Source organism: Eulemur rufifrons, chromosome 17 (assembly GCF_041146395.1).
Source record: "Eulemur rufifrons isolate Redbay chromosome 17, OSU_ERuf_1, whole genome shotgun sequence".
Classification (NCBI taxonomy): Eukaryota; Metazoa; Chordata; class Mammalia; order Primates; family Lemuridae; genus Eulemur; species Eulemur rufifrons.
Genome location: NC_090999.1, coordinates 95,491,954 through 95,506,524, shown reverse-complemented (window position 1 = coordinate 95,506,524; position 14,571 = coordinate 95,491,954). Strand labels below are relative to the sequence as shown.

General features: G+C 48.3%; 1 long non-coding RNA gene across 1 annotated transcript; it reads left to right on the top strand.

Moving 5' to 3' along the window:
• Nucleotides 1-10,728: 10,728 nt before the first annotated feature.
• Nucleotides 10,729-14,333, top strand: LOC138397876 (uncharacterized). Its single transcript, XR_011235919.1, has 3 exons — nt 10,729-10,787; nt 11,494-11,545; nt 14,287-14,333. It is a non-coding gene; the product is annotated as an uncharacterized lncRNA (long non-coding RNA).
• Nucleotides 14,334-14,571: the final 238 nt, after the last annotated feature.

Sequence of the window (14,571 nt, the reverse complement as noted above, 5' to 3'; positions counted from 1 at the left end):
TGAATGTTTATGGAAAGGTATGTCCAACTCTTGGGTTGTTTTCAGAGAAGGAAAACAAGCAAAATAGATTCTTTAGAAAATGAAGAATTTTGAAGTATAATTGAAGATGTAGTGAGTGTTTATAACTGGACATTAGTTACACACGCATTTCTCAAAGGGCTTGTCATTAGAGGAGATATCCGGCATTTACATAAGATTAAGATGTCTTTATCCCCAAACCGGGAATCAAATTATCTCATAGCAGATAAATGAGGTTTGCAGAGATTTCAGCATTATCCACTTTAATTGAAAGAAGAAAACGATCAAGCCTAAAATAAACCACACGTGGAGAGCGTCTCTCTCTCTCTCCTCTCTCCTCCCTCCCTCTCTCTCCCTCCCTCCCTCCCTCCCTCCCTCTCTCTCTCTCTCTCTCTCTCTCTCTGTCACACACACACACACATCTCTGTTCTCCAGGCCTTGCCAGACAGTTAGGAGAAGTGAGCTGCCCGGCCATCTCCTCCGCTCGCCTTTGCTCTCTGCTGCCCGTCACCTCCCTGTGGCCTCTCTGCTCGTTCTCCCTCTAATCCTAATCACTCTTTGCCTCTTAAGCCCAGCCTTGACTCTCTACATATGTTCCATTTTTAATATAGGATATATAATTATTCTAGACTCCAACAGAAAAATAAAAATCATACACATGCGCTGCCGCAGTGGCTAAAGATCTGGAAGGCGTATCAACTTTGGCTGTCAAACTTCCTGTGCCGCAAACAGGCAGGTCCCCTAGCTCTGCAGGGGGACAGGAGCCCCTCTATGCATCGAGAGAGAGAAGCGGGAGGCAGAGCTCTGCTGCGACCTTGGCAGCTTCAGCTCTGCCTCAAGGAGGGACACAGTGGAGAAGCCCGAGGCAGACTGTGGTGAGACAGAGGAGGGCCCAGGGGTCACTGAGAGTGTCCTGTACACTCTGAGTAGGGACGACTCAAAGATGGGGACATACTACTGAGAAAGCAGACAGTGTGCGCTGCAAGCTCCAGAGAACAAGTGAAGGAAGCACAGTGTAATCACAGAAGCACTGAATGTGCCATGAGGAACCCTGAGTTCTTGGCCCGGCTCTGTCACTGTCTAGTTGCATGTCCCCAGGCACACCTGTCCCTTAAACTTTCTGTGTCCTCTCCTCATACTCAAACTAAGCAACACCACCAAACTATCTCTAATTTGCTTTCTGATAGCAAACAGGTCAAAATTGAGGTCACTAGCTACTATGATAAATGTGAAATGGTATATCTGGTGAGTGCTTGAAAGTTTCCAATTTTATATGCCCATGAAGTTATTTATTTACTATATTTCCACACAACAAAAATCTAAGGAACTCTTGAAATGTGTTGATAAATCCGAAGTCGTATTGTTTCAAATACCACTCCAATCTGGCACCGTCACCTGAGGTCAGGCAACGTTACAAATAGACTTTCTGGGTAGCCAGGTGTTTGCTCTGATTTTGCAATAGTATTTCCCATGAAAGGACCGGAACTATATAGACTATAACACTCAAAAGTTATCTTTTCTTCAGTCTAAACAACCCTACTTCTGCCACCTCCGCTGAAAGAGTATTTCTCTGCAATGCAGTGTGCAACAAACTTGTTTCAACAGTATTAAGTCCAGCATTAATAGGTGCAAGCACAGTTCTACTACTTCCTTTCTACAGACTTAAGTCACACTCTGTCTTCTTTTGTTTTCATGGCTCTAAATATTCAGCCTCTACCAGGATTGACGCTGTGTGAGGAAGTGCTACAGACCTAAGGGACAGGCTTCAAGGGTGCTCACCCAGTGCGCTTCAGAACTGGAGGATTCCATTTCCTTTTTCTGGCTTTAGGGTTAGGTTACTGTCTCAGAAAAGACGCTCATGTTAAGATCATAAAAATGAATAAAGAAGACCAAATCCACAAAATGACTACACTCAACATAAGTTTGTATTAATAACTGCACAATGTTTTGTTTTCAGGCTCCAAAATGAGCAAGTATTAGTACATTTTTAGACACACATTACACTCACAGCTTCACGCACAGAGCTGGACAGCACACTTGGACATGTGGAAGTCAACATCCGAATGCTTTGCTCTAACACTGGGCCTGTGGTGGTTCTAGTAGGACCACAGAGACTCAGCACAGAGTTCTGACACTACTGCTCTGGCCCGGGCTGGGACCACCCCAAAAAATCGCCCAGAGATCCAAGGACGTTCACATCTCCGTTGCATAAGACAGTCTACAAAAAAAGTGAATGGCAAAGAGGTCCACACTCTCAATTGCAAGGAAGTGTTAGTAACTCTTTCCTCACGCAAATTAAAATCCAGTAACCCTATCTGGAACTGAAAAGATTATCTCCAGAGTATCACAGTATCTGGCACAACAGCAGACATTCAATACATTCTCGATAAATTTTGCCAAATATTGAATAACCACCTTATTAGTTAACAGAACAAATATTATCAAAACTCATTGCACATCAATGTCCCGTGCTGCTACAGTCAGAGTTATTTAGTTGGGAGAGGAAAAACGGTTTGTAAATAAGATGGCTATCTAATAAAATATCACTGAGCAATACAGGAAGAAATATTTTAAATAGATTTGAGATAATGAATAAATAATTTAAGGGTCCAGAAAAGAAAAAAAAATAAAATAAACTCTCTTATTTTATTCCAAAAACTCAGAAAGTTTTTGCTAGATTGGTCAACAAAAAGAAACTCTACTTGCTGCTTGCCCTAGGAAGAGAAATATCGGGAGGGCCTGGAGAGTTCATAAACATAAGTTTTCTGTCTGCAAGTGAAGATCTGTAGCTTGTAACTTTTTATTTGACTGAAATGGGACATTTCACCCTTTATATAAGTGTTTTCTATTCTCTCACAGGAGCTATATGTTTCTAGTGAAAATTAATATTGCTATTTTAAACTATCCAGCATATTTTTAAAAAACAATAAAACAATAAAAATTAACAGAAATTAAGCAATGAGCACGTATTTTATTAAGACTGTATATGTGTGTATAAGTCTTGAAATCAAATAATGTGATCCTTCAACTTAGTTCTTTAGGATTATTTTGGCTATCCTAGGTCTTTCAGCAATGCATTGTTAAAATACTCCAAGCTTTGGTCACCTTTTACTTAAAATCAAAGTGATGATCACTACTTTGTAATAAATATATAATACAGTGAATTATTAACAGAAATTATCTACTTAAATTAAATGTTGATTTCCATCTCTCTCTCTCTCTCTTCTCCTCTTTTCTTCCCTCCCTTGAAATCTAAGACTTGTATAAGACAAAACAGCCTTTCCATTTATTGAGTTATATTTAAAGACAAAAGAAGAAGACAAGAAAATGAAAATAAGCAGAAGAGGAGGATTTTGCTATAAATTTTTACTGTCTTCCCACTAGTTATTTTTTAAAACTTTGTTATCATAGGATTCCATAATTCAGGTCAATGAGCGATTATCTGGCTAACTTTAGGACCTGTCTGGATTACAATGAGTGCTGTGTACTAAAATAAAATCTTAAGGCTCAGCCCACACTGGCCGACTGAATGGACCCCCTCTTGGGCAAAGGAATATCCTAAAACTAAATTGCCTGCCAGGAGGAGGGAGGTCAGACTTGCCTCATCACACCCCTCCTCCCTTCTTGGGGACATCCTTTGTAACCCATCAACAGGCCTAAGCATATGCAATACAAACCTGCCTGTCCTCAGTGTACACAAAAAACATAGGTCCAGTGGCTTGTCTCTGATTAACAGCTATTTATCTTAGAACATTCCAAGCCTTTAGACAAAGCTTCATGTCTTTAGCCAATTACAAGTCAAAGAATCTTTAAACCCCCCTACAACCTGTAAGCCCCTCCCCCTGCACCCCCCTTCGAGATGGCCCACCTTTTGGGGCCAAAGCATTGTATACCTCCCACGTATTTATTTATGACTTTACCTGTAAACCCTGTCTCCCTGAAATGTATAAATCCCAACTGTAACCCAGCCACACCGAGTCCACTTGCTCAAGGCTTCTTGGGCATGGCTCCAGGTCATGGTCCTCAAATTTGGCTCAGAATAAATGTCTTTAAAATTATTTTACAGAGTTTGGCTTTTTTCCATTAACAGTGTTCACACCCCTTTGCCTTCTCACATATGCTAGCTAACCGGAATGCCACGAGGGAATTGGGGTTCCCAGAGCAGGCTGAGCACCAAACCCACCTAGAGATTATTTTACAGATCTGTTGGGCTTCACCTCAAAACACCTATATCAGTATTTTTAAGAACCCTAAGCAATCCCTGTGCAGCCAGAGTTTGAAGAATCAGAGCGTGAACTTCCTTGTCCTTAATGACTCAGGTCAGAGAGCGCTGGGGAGAAACTGGTAGTGCCCAGAAGAGTGGAGCAGCAAGTCCCATGAAGGAAAGGTAGACTTATGAACACCCTTAGTAATAAATGGTGTCCCACCTGCCCTTCAATCAACTTAGAAAACAGTGATGCAATATACCAAACCAAGTGAGGAGGCAGCGATCTCAGGAAGAAGGAATAACAGGGGCACATTCAAGGCGGATTGAAGGTCAGAGGCAAAGTTGTGGGGCTGATGGCCTCCTGGGGCCCCAGCAGATGGAAATGGTGACAAAGGAGCTCTCAGAGGGGAGCCAGCTTCAAAATGTCACCCTAAGATGAGAAATGAGAACAAGTTTTTTCTTTGTATGTCAATGAGAGTTAAGCAAATATAGATTGTTCTCTTATAGTGTCCTTTCAATGTTTTTGAGCCTGGTAAATATTTCCTTACTCTTCAAAACCAAGTATTTGAATGAAAATTCAGTGCAACTACACAGAACTGAGACCCCAAAATAGTAGTGTTTTACACACAAACAAAATTTGTTTCTTGCATATATAAGTCCGAATGTAGGTAAGCCATGAAGTCTTCATAGCCCTCCTAACCCTACCACTTCGTTGTCCTTAGCAGCACTCAACCTTATGACTCAGGATGGCAGCCAGCACACCAGCTATCACACCTGCATTCCAAATAGCAAAATAAAGAAAAGGACCAAGGAGAAAAGGGCATGTTGCACAAAGCATCTATCTTTTAAGGAAGGATCTCATTACCTAGTACATGATGCTTCTGTGTCATTGGCCACTTGGCCATAATTTAGTTACATGATCACACCCACGACACACAGTGGAGACTGGAAAATGTCATGTCACATTTATTCTGAGCCATCAAACTCTCAGACAAAATCAAACATTTTGTTACTATGGAAGAAGAAGACAGTGGAGAGTGGGAAACAGTCACAGTAGGAACCAAGGTCAGGTCTCCGCTGTGGGTCCCAGGGCACCTTAATCACACAGCTCAGCCCCCAGAGACTCAGAGCAAACCCAGCAGGAAGGACCCTGGGAGAGGTGCAGTAGGAACCTTCACTTCCTGATGAGGAAACTGAGGCCCAGAAGGACTAAGAGATCTTCCCCAGCTCCCTCACCCCTTGACGGCAGCAGGGCCACCTCACAAGACTGGGCTCAGCTTCCCTGTCCAAAACACCGAGCTCGCCCACCAGGAACTCGCATCTCAGTTTCTGGGATTTTGGATCCAACACGGTTATTTCCACTGTTAAAACAAAATCTCAGATGGCTCCGTCCTGGAACATACCTTTTATCACAGTTCTATAGTTCTCAGTCCTGTGTTTTGCTTTGTTTTGTTTTGTTCTTTAAGAAGAAGGTCTTGCTCTGTCGCCCAGACTGGAGTGCAGGGACGTGAACACAGCTCACGGCAGCCTCAGACTCCTGGGCTCAAGGGATCCTCCTGCCTCAGCCTCCTGAGTAGCTATGACAACGGGTGCACACCAGTACCCAGAGCTCATTTATTTGTAGTACTATTACTATTAATATTATTATTTGTAGAGATGACATGTTACTATGTTGCCCAGGCAGGTCTTGAACTCCTGGCCTCAAGTGATCTGTCTCCTAGACCTTCCAAAGTGCTGGAATTATAGGCACCCTCAACTAAGGCAGGTCCAACAGCTGAACTGCAGAGACCTGGGCCACAGGGCGTCTCCCAGGTGTCAGGCTCACCAGACCGGGGTGGGACTGGAAGCCAAGAACATGAGGAGATGGCTCGGGGGCCCCTCTCCCCTGCCTGCCTGTCCCTCTCAGCTCAGCCTCACCTGTTGTGTCCCTAAACCACATTGCACATGGGCACCATGGAGCCTCATCACCCAGAGTCATGACCTTGACCTTCCCATGTTTGGTTAGTGGAACACAACCACAGCTCAACGGTTTCAGGTCAACACACAGATCTACGGAACAAGGTTTCGTAAAGGTGCTCTGGATCCCTGTCCTGTGCAGCATGTGAATGAAATGACCAAAAATGTAAAACCTGCCATGAGGTTGACAAGTCTTTTCAATAGAGATGGTCACGTCGTGTATTCAAGGACCTGCACATGGACTAGTTTAATCACTGTGACGGCTGGGAAAGGGAACACGAGGGAGTAGAAAGAAATCCATTAGCAGCAAGTATGAAGTTTAATGTTCAGTGACAGGAAGGAACAACCCAAAGCGGCCCGCACAGAGGGGAGGACGTAGGTGGTGGGAGGTCACACGTGACACAGGTACAAGCAGAGACACAGCCCCCTGGGAGAGGACTGAAGCCAACGTAACCCTGGGATGCAGCAGGGACACTCAGGACAGAAACCACATGGAAAAACTAAGTATTTGTTCACTTAGTGTTACAAATTGCATTTTGTTCTATACTTTCTAATGGATTTGGAGGGACAGGAGAAGATACAGAGAAGAAAGTCATGAGAGATCTACATTTTTACATTGCAAAAGTTTGACATTATTTAATTTAGGAAAAGTCCTAAGATCTGTTTTCATGGTAAACAAATGGTGGGATGACTGCTTCACAACCATGAAGGAAATAAAACTCCTGGGGAAACTGTTTCTGCCTAGATATTTCCATACAGACACAGGAATGGACAAGAGGAAACGTGCTTAGATTTACTGAGAAATGAAGGGGTCTATGGCGTAAGTACATGTCTACACCACTATGGAGCATGGCCGATCAGGGGGTGTCCCCATGAGTGGTGTCCCCTTTAGGCCAGACCACCTGACTTATGCATCGGCATGGCCCAGGCACCTGGGGGGCAGGGCTCCTAACATTCCGTGCACCCGCACAGAATTCAGTTATGACGACCGAAGACCGTTACCTGGCTCGCTGAGCTCCACCGGCTCAGTTTCACTGGACTCTGAGCTGTAGGAGGTGACTTCAGTTCTGAGTTCTGGCGTCCTGAGCCTGATTCACTGTCGAGTGCTGTTGGCGGATCACATTTTTCTGACAGTAAGTGAAGAAGTCCAGTGCTGGTCCTCCCTCAGTCCCGATGAAACCTATTGGATTTCATTTGTTCCTCACCCACCATGTGTTTGGGTTTCTTCTCCCCAGTCCCTGGCTGTGCCTCTCCTGCCACACCGGCCAGCATGGCAGGGTCCCTCTGCCCCCGGTCCAGGCAGAGGGCAGAGATGGACAGCCGGGAACTGCGCTCCCAGCTGGTGGACACGAAGGAGAAGATTCTGGACCTCAGGGAGAAACTATATATATCGGAATCAACCGCTTTCTCCCTGGCCAACCAGCTGCGGAAATACAGTAAGTTCTGTAGGTTCCCATGCTCAGTGAGGAACGGTTGTGTGTGTTCTCTCTGAGAAAATAAAGTCTCTAGACTTGGTGCTTCTCTTCCCTTTATCAAAATAAATTCCATCCTGATTATATTCCCAGGAAGGGAAAAGGGGGTATTTTAACCCTATTTTTCTGAGGATGGACAAACTGAGGCACACAGAGTTTGGCCACGATTCCAGGTGAGGAGTAGGGTGGGGCATGAGGTAAAATGTCAGTTATTTATTCCTGCAGCTGCCAAGGAAGTGCCTGTGATTTGGGCACAGGCTACACCGGTTTGTCTCAGGAGCCTGTGCACTGTACCAAATCCTGCAGTCACATAACGTCACTGTGGTTGTAATTTCTGGGACTGATGAGCTTCCATTCAATTCAGGCTTGTGTTGAGGCCCAACAGGAAAGCACTGAGCTGCCCCCTGGGGAAGGTTGGGATGGACACAGCCCCTGCTTCAGAGGAGCTTCCAGAGGAGTGTGATCCTAACGGCAGTTGTGACATTCCTTAGTGACCCTGTCCAGGGGGCTGACTCTGGTGGGAGAGAAGCTCTGCTTCCTGGGACACCAGTTCTACTTTGAGTCCATAAAGTCATTTGAAACTTAGCTGGAGAGTAGATGGTGCTTCTGGTTATGTCACGGACACTTTCCCACCGCTGTGTGTCCCCTGAGCTGGGGAACCTTCAGGGACACAGGACGGCCAGCAGGAGCGGGTGGACTGTGACAATCTGAGCTAGGAGACATTGGCCCGCGTGTGAACAAGGGATGAAGAGGACAGCAGCAGCCCCTATGACAAGCAAACCAGTGTGTGGGATGGACCCCACCCCCACCCCAGTGCGCCTGGCCACTGCCAGCCCTTGTCCTGCTCAGGAAGAGAAGCCCGAGCGACTGAGGGGTCCTGGGACAAGGGCACGTGCACAGCAGGATTGGAAGGAATCTCGCAACTCTGAGGCTGAACTTGCATCGTTTTCCTATAAATTATTTTCCAATAAATCAGAGGATTATTTTTAATCAAAAGGAATGAAAGAGAAGAATAAAAATTGAAGCCTGTTATGGAAGTGAAGAGATGAGTTCTGGGAAAGGACAAACTGTGTTTTATTAACACCTTTCCATGTAATCATAACATAAGCATATGAAATACTGTGAAGAGGAAGAAGATGGAAGAAGGCTGAAGACCGTGTGTAGAGCAGGGACCCTGGGAATGTCTCCAGGTGCCAATGCAAGTTGTTTGTCTACGCTGTGCCTCAGTTTCCTCCTCTGTTTACACGGTGCTATTGTAGCACCTATTAATTGGAGTTGCAATGATACATTCATTAATTCCTGTGTCGCTTTTACAGCAGAGCCTGAGAAGAGGAGCCACTGTGAGCTCCCAGTTCTCTCACTTCCAGTGTGACCCGAGCCTCACTAGCGTGTGGGAATTTTCTCTCGGGTCCTCGTGGTCTAACGCCTGATGTTTCCCACAGGTGCATCCAGATGCAATATCTACCTGTGAGAGGCTGGTGCGCTCTTTGCATTCCCAGCACGAGGGCCCAACCAGTCCTGGGGTCCTGGGGGCCTTCCTAGCTGTGCAGGCATCACTGCATCACGCCCCATGCAGTGATTTGCGTCACAGGCTGCACCTTGGTCACGTGGCCCCTGATCAGAGTCAGACCTTTGGGGATATGAACTCTGACTCTCCTCAATCCCAATTCGATTTTTGCTAAGTACCGTTATGTGCTTTTCAACTTCTCTTTCCTCATCTTGCAATAGGGATTCTCAAGGCCATGGCGACGGGAGGGTGAGAATTAAAGATGTAGAAATCCCCACATAGGACCTGGGACTCGGGACACTTTGGTCCCTGGGAGGGACCCTGCTACCTCCCCTGTGGGCAGTGGCCACAGATTCCCACTGAGGCCGGCGTGTGTGTCTTTCTCAGAGTGTGGTGAGTTCAGGGACGTCCTGGAGTCCGTGCTGGGGGTGAGGCTGGACTTCTGGGAGGAGGAGCGGGCAGAGACACCGACCCTGGAGGACGAGCTCAGGTAAGGGTGCTGTGTGCGGGGCGGGCAGGGGACATGTGAGTCTCTGATGTGGGCAGCTCAGCTGGGACATCTAAGAGCCCACCTGGGCCACGAGAATGGCAGGAATGGACGAGGTCAGGACATTTTTCACAGATATTAATAAAACAAGATGAAAACTAAGGATGTATTCTGGCCCACAGCTATGACTCAGAGCCATGTTTTCTCCTTTAAAACAAGAAATTATTAGGGTGAAAGTCACGTAACATAAAGTTAACCAAGTACAGTGACAACTCAGCAGCATTGAGTGTAGTCACACTGCGCATTCAGGTGATGGAAACACTAAAAGCCCCGACTCCACACTGAGCGATATATCCCTGTGACAACACTGCACTTGGACCCCTCACAGTCATACAAGTAAAACTTTACAATGTTGTGCAGTCACCGTCCCATTTACTCTGAATCACACTCACCCTGACTGAATGTGGCTTCTGAGTCTGTTGCCCAAAGAATGTTGTCCCCTTGGCCTGGTCATCCTGTGTCTTTCATGCTTTCGACTGGCCCCAGCTGGACCTGCCACATTGCTTCCTGTGGCTGCATGTCCAGTCGCTCCAGAACGTGCTGGGTGTGTCTTCACGTGGAAAAGGCCCTGGCCACAGTGAGGGACTGAGGGACACCGTTGTGAAGCCGATTCAGGAAGACACCTGGCTCCTCTTACAGGAGAAACAGGAAGGGAGCGTCAAGGATCTCACAGGGGCAGTCTGTGACGCACGGGAGGCTTTCCCTGCTCATTCTTCTCTCTCTTTGCCATAAGTAGGTCACCAAGTATGTGCTAGAATTGTACTTAAAGGGCTTCCTGGGGACATCTTCATAGAACTGTCTGCCATGGCCTATATAATCTATTGTCAACTGTGCCTTTTCATATTTGCTTTTTCTCCCACCATAGGGAAGCCAATAGGGTCATTGAGCAGCAGGCCCGAGAGCTGACCCTATTGAGGCAGGTGTTGCAAGAGGGGAAAGACGGCTCGTTTCTCCTCCAGCAGCACCTGCAGGCCCTCCTCCTCCAGGACAATCCTGACAGCGGGCAGGGCCAGGGCCTCCGTGAGCACCTGGCGGAGGGGCGCAGGCTGGCAGAGCACCTCGCCCGCACGCTCAGCCCAGGTGAGTGGACACAGGCCCTCAGGACTCTGAGCTGCTCCCAGGTGCTGGCTCACAAGACACTCCACTCACAATGTGGCTCTTTACCTGGCTGTCCTGGTTTGCACGTCACATTTATGGCCACGACAGGAACAGGGCTGGCCGGCGGGAGCAGAGGACAGAATGCTCAGGGTGGAGGTCCCAATGTCCCCACTCTGTCCTTCCTCCTGATGCATCATGACCTAGAATTTATCAATTCTTTTTTCATGGGTTTTCCTTGGAGGAAAAAAGAAGATTAGAGGCACCTGGGCTTGGGGAGTCTCCTTCCCACAGGCCTGGTAGCCACTGGGAAAGCCCCAGGTGGTTGAACTCTAGTGAAATCCTTTGTGTGGAGGGTGGGATTTGCGAGGAAGGCAGAATGCTCTTGGTGTATTTCCAACAGCTACCACCGCCCCTCGCACTCCCAGATGCATTAATAGATTTCTCTCCAATCTTCACCATGAGAAAATGGTGGTGTCAGAAGGTAAATCATCCAAAAGGGTTTGGGCACTTTATGACTGCTACTGCCTTTTGTTTTATTTCTCAAATTTCTGCAGACTCATACTCCAGCAATTAGTCAACTATGTCTTAGGTTTTCTTACCATAGACATTTAGAGATATGTGCCGGTGTTCGTAGGGATGGTGTGGAGCTACTCAATGTCTGACTGGACGTTTCTGAAATTCTATGCAGAAAACCACGAAGAGCAGGAGGAGGAGAAGGAAGAAGAACCACCAGCCCCCAGGTAGCAATGAGCAAGCAGGGTCTGGAGGAGGGTGGGTAAAATAGGGGAGGCCCAGTTGCACTGGCCAAGATGTCAAAGTAGCCACAGATTTCACAGCAAAGGTGCATGAAAACTGTTTGTTCTTTGATGACATTCACAGAACCAGTGAAAAATTCCTTCCATTAACAAGGTTGTTCACTGTCTTCAAGGCACTTCCCAGTAACTAGAACAAGTCAGTCTTAGGGATTTCTACAATCATGGAATCTACCTGCTCTCCCTCCCATGGCTGAACTCAGTACGAGATGCCATCTGCTTTCTGCGTGGTTGGCCTTCGGTTGTTGGAAGTGACCCCATAGCAGGGGATATGAGCAGACTGAAATATTTCCACCATGTCACTGCATTGCTAGACGGGGTCCTAGAAGGCACAAGAGCTCCTGGACCTACACTCTCAGGAGCCTGTGCTCACTGTGCCGCTGCGGGAACAGTCAGCACGGTCCACGCAGGAGACTGAGCCACTTCGTGGTTCTCTGTGTGTGCTGCCTGCCAACACTGTACCAAAGGGGACAGTGTTGTGTCCCCTTCCTCAGCAGCTCCTTATGCGGCCAGTGCAAAGAGCACTTGCTCCTCTCTCACTCCTGCCCTCGAGGCACCCACATTCTTCCTTTCTCATAAGAGGATAGTTTTCTTTCTTTTCTAAATGACAGCCCCTTGCACTCTGTGGCCGGTCCTTCATGGCTGTCATCAGCACCGCCTTGGATCTGGTGTCCAGTCCCTCTTGGTTCGGTCCTATTCTTTATCCCACCAGGCTGAGCAGAGAGGAGCAGGAGAAGGAGAAGTTGAATGGAGTCCTGCAGGGCCCGTTGGGTGAAGGCCACACGACTTCTGCCAGTCACCATGACCTGGCTGACACTGACCAGCCTGCCTGCACCGGTGCCATCCTGTTTGCTGAGCAGGGCAGCTCCAGTGCGCTGGATGCAGCTAGTGAGTGCTCTGTTATAAAGAGAATGACTCCAGATTGTTCTGTGGGTAGACTCCGTGCCTGCTGGGCTCCATGGCAGGTTCAGGGTGGTGAACACAGGGCTCACAGAGTGGGGACATTGAAGAAATTGTGACAAACCACAGCCACCACTGACACATGTGCACACAGGTGTCTGCAGGAGCCCATTCTTTGCAGGTGGGACATCTATTGTCTCCTGCAATGTCCTTTCTAAATGCTGATCCCGAACAGCGTACTCTGAGCATTAGTGACTGTCTGAGTGGGTGGATATTCTTGCCTATGTCTTTGGAGATAGTGTTGATGACTCCTCAACTCCAGACCATGGTCTCTCTCTACTCTATGTTGACCTGTCCTTCATAAATGGCCGTCCAACCACCAGAATACAAACACCTCTGGAATGAGTCTGGAATTATCCCTGAAAACAGGGCAGGGCCCTTGACACACTCCATATCCTTGAATAAAAAGTATCCTGTTCTCTAAGTAGCAGCAAAGATCTTTCCTATTTGAGAGTATGGAGATTGCAGCCGTCATCTGATCTCCGTGGATCATCCCATCTGTACCCATAGCAGCCACAGCAGCTGATGGACTAAAGACGGCATTTTGTAGCCACATGTCTAGAGCCACTAGGCAGGCTCTTCCTGTTCACTGGGAAAATATGTTTCACTGTTTGCCAAGACTCAGGACAGAGGACAATGTGACACTAATGGACCAATCCAGGGACACTCTGCCCAGGCACTCTGAACAGGCAGCCTGGCCACTTCTCAGAAGACACAGCCTGAAGTCACCTGGAATATTCCCCATGGAATACTGATCTCACACCAGCAGTACTTTCCCCCATGCATTACACAGGCCCCTGGGTTTGTGTTGACCATGAGGCAAGTACCTCTGGTGCCTGGTCCTGTCTGACTGTATTTGCAGTAACTCAAGGTGACGAGAAGCAAGAGGAAGGACAAGAGCCCGTGGAGCCCTGGTGAGTGTGACAGTCACGGGCTGTGAGCGCCACGGCACCCCCTGGAGATCTCGCTCCAGGGAGCAGTAGAGGGTGCTGACTAGATCCGCCCCACCCAGCCTGCCTGGCAAGAGTGCGTCTGTCGACCTGGTGCTTCTCACACTGGTTTCCACTTCCCACGAATTTCTCCAGTTTAATAAGCTGGAGTCCTGTGACCCGAGATGAGCTAACCAGTCTCAGGTGTCCCTGCACTCATGGTGACCACCTCCCTCTCCCATGGGAGGTGACCGGGAGGACAGGCACAGCTTCTCTCTGCCAGGGTAGCCTTCGGTTGTTGGCAGGGATTCCACAGCAGGTAGTATACCGAGACAAGAAAGAAAGAGAGAAAAATTTCACATCATTTCACAGTACTGGGAGAACAAGGCCTAGAAGGCCCGAGATCTCCTAAAGTCCACGCTGCCTCAGGTGCGTCTATTCCCTGCAGCTGGGCAGGGAGAGCGGGACTCAAACGCACGGCAGCTGCAGCAAGTGCTGCGGGTCGCTGCGCTGCGTGTCCTGATTGCACCGTGCAGGGGAGGGCGGGGTCTTTCCTGGTCACTGTGCCCTGTGGCCGGTGCACTGGGCGCCTGCTGCTTCCTCAGACCCCACGGCAGCCTCCCTGAGCCGCAGTCCTAGGGGGGCTGTTTTCCTCTTCCTGTTTCAGGGGTGGCCTCACCGCCTCTGGGACCTCTGCCTGTGTCCCCTGATCAGGACCAGCCGGGGAGGCCGTGGTGCCCGATCTCTCTGAGCTTAACATTCTCTTCTGTGCACCCCCAGGCTCAGCGGGGAGGAGGAGGAGGTCAATCCCACCCAGCAGACCTCACTGCGTGAGCAGTGTGTCACTCTCTCCAGTGGCCAGGACCTCTCTGAGTCCCGCCGCCCTTCCCACAGTGCTGCCCTGCTGCCTGATGTGGGAGACGTCTGCGCCTGCCCAGGTACAGCTGGTGAGTGTGTCCGGTATAAAGTAGATGAGTCCAAGTGTCCTCCCAGGGAGCCTCCATGTTCTCTGTGCCCCTCACCTGTCGCCAGGTAGAGAGATGCCAGCAGGCCCCGGAAACACAC